This window comes from Acipenser ruthenus, chromosome 8 (assembly GCF_902713425.1).
Source record: "Acipenser ruthenus chromosome 8, fAciRut3.2 maternal haplotype, whole genome shotgun sequence".
In the NCBI taxonomy this organism is placed as follows: domain Eukaryota; kingdom Metazoa; phylum Chordata; class Actinopteri; order Acipenseriformes; family Acipenseridae; genus Acipenser; species Acipenser ruthenus.
Genome location: NC_081196.1, coordinates 29,003,765 through 29,010,748, shown reverse-complemented (window position 1 = coordinate 29,010,748; position 6,984 = coordinate 29,003,765).

Genomic DNA, 6,984 nt, shown 5'->3' with positions numbered 1-6,984 from the left:
TGTGCTGTTCATGCTTTAAATGAATAATGATAATACATGTTTATGCTTTAAATGTGCCTGCCCCTTGTCTATGAAAAAAAAAAAAAAAAAAAAAAAAGAAACAGTTGTTGAGAACACAGCATCGATCAGGGGCAGTTTCCCAAAAGCTAATTTAACGTAACCAGTCTTAAAGCATTGAGTTGTCTGAGGTAGTCTTGAGATGTTCGTGAAGGTTAGAATGCACTGCAACATCGGGAGAACATGTACACATATACAGTTGTAGTCAAAAGTTTATATGCCCCAATGGATATTTATAATTTCTAGAAAATAATCGAAAACAATGAATTTTAGGAAAAATCTTTTGTAGCAAAAATTTAGCTTTTGTGGATGAAGAAAAAAAGTTACAAGAAATAGAAGTCTACAATTAATTATTTCAGTATTTTCAGTATTATAAAACTCAAAAAATGCTAATTCAAAAGTATTCTTACCCTTTGATACTATGATAGTATTGTCTACAAGGTGCTAGAAATTTCAGTATGGTAATGCAGAACCTAATTCTAGAAAAGTCTAGAAAATGCTGGATTACAGATGAACATTCTTAGAGAGTATAAAAGGGTTAGGCGTAGAATTATTTGTTGTCATTACCAATAAGTCAATAAAGGAAAAAATAAAGTGCTATCTGAAGACCTTAGGCATAGGCGGCGCGTGAGTACAGTAAGATATATGCACACAGACATATATATATATATATATATATATATATATATATATATATATATATATACAGTGCCGTGAAAAAGTATTTGGCCCCTGTCTGATTTTCTGCATTTTTGCATATTTTTGACACTGTTATCAGATCTTCAACCAAAACCTAATATTAGATATAAGGGACCCTGAGTGAACAAATAACACCAAAATTTGATACATATTTCATTTATTTATTAAAGAAAGTTATGCAACACCCAATGCCCCCGTGTGAAAAAGTAATCGCCCCCTTAGACTCAATAACTGGTTACGCCACCTTTAGCAGCAACGCTTCCTGTAGTTATTGATTAGTCTCTATTGATTAGTCTCTTACAGCGCCATTGAGGAATTTTGGCCCACTCCTCCATGCAGAACTGCTTCAACTCAGTGACATTTGTGGGTTTTCGAGCATGAACTGCTCGTTTCAGGTCCTGCCACGACATCTCAATGGGGTTTAGGTCTGGACTTTGACTAGGCCATTCCAAAACTTTAAATTTCTTGTTCTTCAACCATTCTGATGTAGACTTGCTTGTGTGTTTCGGATCATTGTCTTGCTGCATGACCCAGCTGCGCTTCAGCTTCAGCTCATGGATCAATGGCCATGACATTCTCCTGTAGAATTCTCTGATACAGAGCAGAATTCATGGTTCCTTCAATGATAGCAAGGCTTCCAGGTCCTGATGCAGCAAAGCATCCCCAAACCATGACACTACCACCACCATGCTTGACCGTTGGTATGAGGTTCTTACTGTGGAATGCAGTGTTTGGTTTTCGCCAGACATAACAGGGCCCATGTCGGCCAAAAAGTTCCACTTTTGACTCATCTGTCTATAGAACTTTGTTCCAGAACTCTTGAGGATCATCCAGGTGCATTCATGTTCTTAGTGAGCAATGGTTTCCGCCTTGCTACTCTGCCATGAATCCCATTTTTGCCAGGGGTCTTTCTGATGGTGGAGTCATGAATACTGACCTTAGCCGAGGCGACGGAGGCCTGCAGATCCCTGGATGTTGTTCTAGGGTACTTTGTGACTTCCTGGACGATTTTACGCCTTGCTCTTGGAGAGATTTTGGCAGGACGGCCACTCCTGGGAAGATTCACTACTGTCCCAAACTTTCGCCATTTAGACAATATGGCTTTGACTGTGGTTCAGTGGAGCCCCAGAGGCTTAGAAATGACTTTGTAACCCTTTCCAGACTGATAGGCATCAACAACTTTTTTCTGGAGGTCTTCATGAATTTCTTTTGTTGGTGGCATGATGTGCCTCTAGAACCTGTGTGCTGACAACTTCACTCTGATGGTAAGAGCCAAAGAAGTTAGTCAGTTTTATAGGGCTGGGCTGGCCCAAATCAGGCCTGGTTGTTAACCAAAGTACTCAAACAGCTGACCCAAATTATCCATTTAATTGGGTTGAGTTAACTAGGGGGGGGCAATAACTTTTTCACACCTGAAGATTGCATGTTTGATTACCTTGTACACCAAACAAATGAAAGAAGCACCAAACTTTGGTGTCATTTTTTCTCTCAGACTCCCTCTATATACTACTACAACCCACAAAAAAATCTGACCAAATACAATGTGAAAAATGTGCAAAAATGCAGAAAATCAGACAGGGGGCAAATACTTTTTCATGGCACTGTATATATATATATACAGTGTGTATATATATATATATGGTAAGATAGCTGGTTGTAAGAGACAGCAGGGAGGGGGTTAAAACCTCCCTGCGAGAGAAACCTGTGTGGAATGCACCTTTTTGTTTGATTTGTATTGCTTTATTGTTTCATTTAAGTTGCTAATTGATTTGTTTAATTGTTTTGTTTAGTTTAATTGTTTTATTATTAATTATCATCCGCACCTGGGCATGATTGGGAAAATAGAACCAGGTGCAGGGTATAAAAGACGAGCAGTCAGAATGCTCGGGGCTGCTGAGTAGAAGGAGGCAGAAGAGGTGCTCTGTCTCCGAGTACACAGAGTTAAAAAAAAGTAAGTGCGGTGTCAAACCTGTGTTTTTGTAAGGACGGGAAAACAGCTTAGCTGTCCCGTGTTAGGCAGTGTGTTCCGGAAAATTGAGTTAGTGCTCCAAGAGGAGTTAGGTGTTTATTTTGATTTTGTATTTGTTTTATTTTTGTGTTTATTAAAATATAGCGCATCCGCGCTTTAAAAAACTCCATTTCTGACGTGTTGGGTCGTATTTTTAAAGGGGCACAAACCCGAGTGAGTGCAGCTGGTTTACATTTGGTGTCAGAGTGTGTGGGCGCCCCTACGACCCTAGAAATGGAGAGCATTGAACAGTTAATTGAGCGGATCAACCGCAATACTGCTGCGCAAATAGAGCAGTCCGCGAGATTCGAGAGATGGGCGATAGAGATGGGATTGGCACCGCCGAAGACTCAGGAGCGGGAGCCAACCGAGTTAGAGCGGTTGATCCAGGCGTGGGAGGAACCGCCGCTCCCGGAGCCCAGAGGGGAGGAGCCGCTGCTTCCGGAGCCCAGAGGGGAGGAGCCGCCGCTTCCGGAGCCCAGAGGGGAGGAGCCGCCGCTGCCAGAGCCCAGAGGGGAGGAGCCGCCGCTGCCAGAGCCCAGAGGGGAGGAGCCGCCGCTGCCAGAGCCCAGAGGGGAGGAGCTGCCGCTGCCAGAGCCCAGAGGGGAGGAGCTGCCGCTGCCAGAGCCCAGAGGGGAGGAGCTGCCGCTGCCAGAGCCCAGAGGGGAGGAGCTGCCGCTGCCAGAGCCCAGAGGGGAGGAGCCGCTGCTTCCGGAGCCCAGGGAGGAGGTGAAATGCATACCACCACCACAGCCCCGACCACCACCCCTACGGTCCAATTCGGCACCGCTGCATCCAGTCCCTCACCCCTTACTCCTGGACACCCTGCCGGTCTTCCTGGACCTCCCTGTGCTGGACCTAGGGCCCAAGAGTCTGCAGCACTGGCCACAGCTCTGCCCCTGGTTCCCTGCTCCGCTCTCCCCGAGCACCCAGACATCGCTGGGCTGCTGTCAGACGTCGCTGTCGCTCCCCCTGTTCGTTGCTTCGCTTCCCCTGGGTGATCGGACATCGCTGCGCCGGTTCCCAGGGGAAGATCTCTGTCCACTGCTGCATCCTCCAGTGCCCCGGCCTACGCTTCGGTCGCCCCTGTCGAACCGTTGGGTCCCCTCGTCGCCGGTGCGCGGTCCTTACTTGACTGGGCCGAGACGTGGACCGATCCACCCTCAAGTCCGCCCGTGGAAAAGGGCGAAAAAGGACATTTATGGACTCGAGGGTGGGTGGTTGTCTTTTAGGGGAGGAGGTGGCCGTCTCGTGGCCTGTGTCTTGTAAAGACAAGGGGGGGGATGTGTAAGATAGCGGGTTGTAAGAGACAGCAGGGAGGGGGTTAAAACCTCCCTGCGAGAGAAACCTGTGTGGAATGCACCTTTTTGTTTGAGTTGTATTGCTTTATTGTTTCATTTAAGTTGCTAATTGATTTGTTTAATTGTTTTGTTTAGTTTAATTGTTTTATTATTAATTATCATCCGCACCTGGGCATGATTGGGAAATTAGAACCAGGTGCAGGGTATAAAAGACGAGCAGTCAGAATGCTCGGGGCTGCTGAGTAGAAGGAGGCAGAAGAGGTGCTCTGTCTCCGAGTAGCCAGAGTTAAAAAAAAGTAAGTGTGGTGTCAAACCTGTGTTTTTGTAAGGACGGGAAAACAGCTTAGCTGTCCCGTGTTAGGCAGTGTGTTCCGGAAAATTGAGTTAGTGCTCCAAGAGGAGTTAGGTGTTTATTTTGATTTTGTATTTGTTTTATTTTTGTGTTTATTAAAATATAGCGCATCCGCGCTTTAAAAAACTCCATTTCTGACGTGTTGGGTCGTATTTTTAAAGGGGCACGAACCCGAGTGAGTGCAGCTGGTTTACTATATATATATATATATATATATATATATATATATATATATATATATATATATATATATATATATATAAACTTGCATTTTTTTATTACTCTGTTACAAGTGAGTCTTCATTCATTGTGTTGAGTTTGAAAAATAGTCGCACTGACAGACACAAATAATAGCTGTAAACCGGATTCATTCTCCTGCGTCTTTTTGAGAACTTGTACTGTATAATAATTTATAGCACAAACAGACCCCGAAACCACTCAGGGGTGCTACCTACAGTGCCTTGAAAAAGTCTTCACACCCTTGAACATTTTTTACATTCTACTGCCTACAAAATACTATTAAAAATGCATTAAAGTAGGAGTTTGTTTCACTGATCTACACAACATCAGCTACACTTTCAATGTGAAAGAACAATTATAGAAATATTCAAAAAGTAATTAAAAATAAAAAACCAAAAAGTCTTGATTGCATAAGTCTTCACACCCCTTGAGTCAATACTTGGTGCAAGCCCTTTTGCAGCAATAACAGCCATGAGTCGTTTTGGATAAGTGTCTACCAACTTAGCACAGCGGGATGGTGCAGTTTTTGCCCATTCTTCTTGGCAGAATAGCTCAAGCTCTTTCAAGTTGGCTGGGGATCGTCTGTGGACTGCAGTCTTCAAGTCTTGCCATAGATTTTCTATAGGATTCAGGTCTGAGCTTTGACTAGGCCACTCGAGGACATTCACTTTCTTCTTGCTGCACCACTCCATTGTTGCTTTTGCTTTGTGCTTAGGATCATTGTCCTGCTGAAAGGTGAATCTTCTCCCCAGTCCCAGGTCTCTGGCAGACTGGAACAGGTTTTCCTCCAGGATCTGCCTTTACTTTGCACCTTCCATCTTTCCCTCGATCTTCACAAGCCTCCCTGTCCCCGCTGCTGCAAAGCATCCCCAAAACATAATGCTGCCACCACCATGCTTTACTGTAGGGATGGTGTTAGCAGGTGATGTGCCGTGTTTGGTTTACGCCACACATATCGCTTAGCATTGAGACCAAAAAGTTCCACTCTTCTCATCAGACCACAAAACCTTCTCCCACATGCATGCAGTGTCCCCTAAGTGTTTCTTTGCAAAAGCTATGCAGCACATCATATGGCTTTTTTTCAGCAGTGGCTTCCTTCTTGCCACCCTCCCATGCAGGATCGAGGCAGTGTCTTGGTGGTGTCAAACTGTTTCTACTTTACAATGATGGACCTGACAGTGCCCCAAGGGATATTCAAGTTTCTTATAGCCTTCCCCCAATCTGTACCTTTCAATAACTTTATCCCGGAGTTCTTTTGGCAGCTCCTTGTTCGGCATGTTTTGCCATTTGCTTCAAATTCAATTCATACAACAGAAACAGCTTGATTCTTCATCCAGGAGTATTCGAATCAGTTGAACTACTGTGATTGGACACAGGTGGGCTCTATTTAACGCAATCTGTTGTACCTGAGCTAATTTGGGTTTGCTATGACAAAGGGTGTGAAGGCTGAAAGTGACCAATCAACCTGGACAGCATGTCTTTGGACTGTGGGAGGAAACCGGAGTACCCGGAGAAAACCCATGCGAACACAGGGAGAACATGCAAACTCCACACAGACAGTACTCTAGGCCGGATTCGAACCCAGGACCCTGGTGCTGTGAGGCAGCAGCGCTAACCACTAAGTGGCGACACGGCCACCGTGCCGCCACTTTAAAACATGTTATGCCTATTTAAGCAAATTAGAAAAACAGTCAGGATAACAAGTTGCAGTTTTTTTTTTGTTTTTAAACCTTTAAATCCATTATTATTATTAGTTTATTTAGCAGACGCCTTTATCCAAGGTGACTTACAGACACTAGGGTGTGTGAACTATGCATCAGCTGCAGAGTCACTTACAATTACGTCTCACCCGAAAGACGGAGCACAAGGAGGTTAAGTGACTTGCTCAGGGTCACACAATGAGTCAGTGGCTGAGGTGGGATTTGAACTGGGGACCTCCTGATTACAAGCCCTTTTCTTTAACCACTGGACCACACAGCCTCAATAACCTGTTCTGCAGTCCTACAGTACCTACACCAATTTCAAACACCATTTCCATCACTTCACACCAATTTAAATCAATTATTAATACTGTCTATTAAGCTTCTAAACAAGAACTTACTACCAAGGGGCATTCAACGTATTTCATAAGGTAGATTTGCAAAAAAAAAAAATAACTGCATTCTTACCGTAAACTTTCGACTATCTATATGGGGCTCAAATCAGCAGGAAGAATGGACGTTAAACCTGCCAAGCATTGTCTCCTCGAATGACATTGAAATGCAACTAAATCCTGTATTTTGGACCTTGGTGATACTGCAACAGGACCATCATAGCCTTGTTTACCT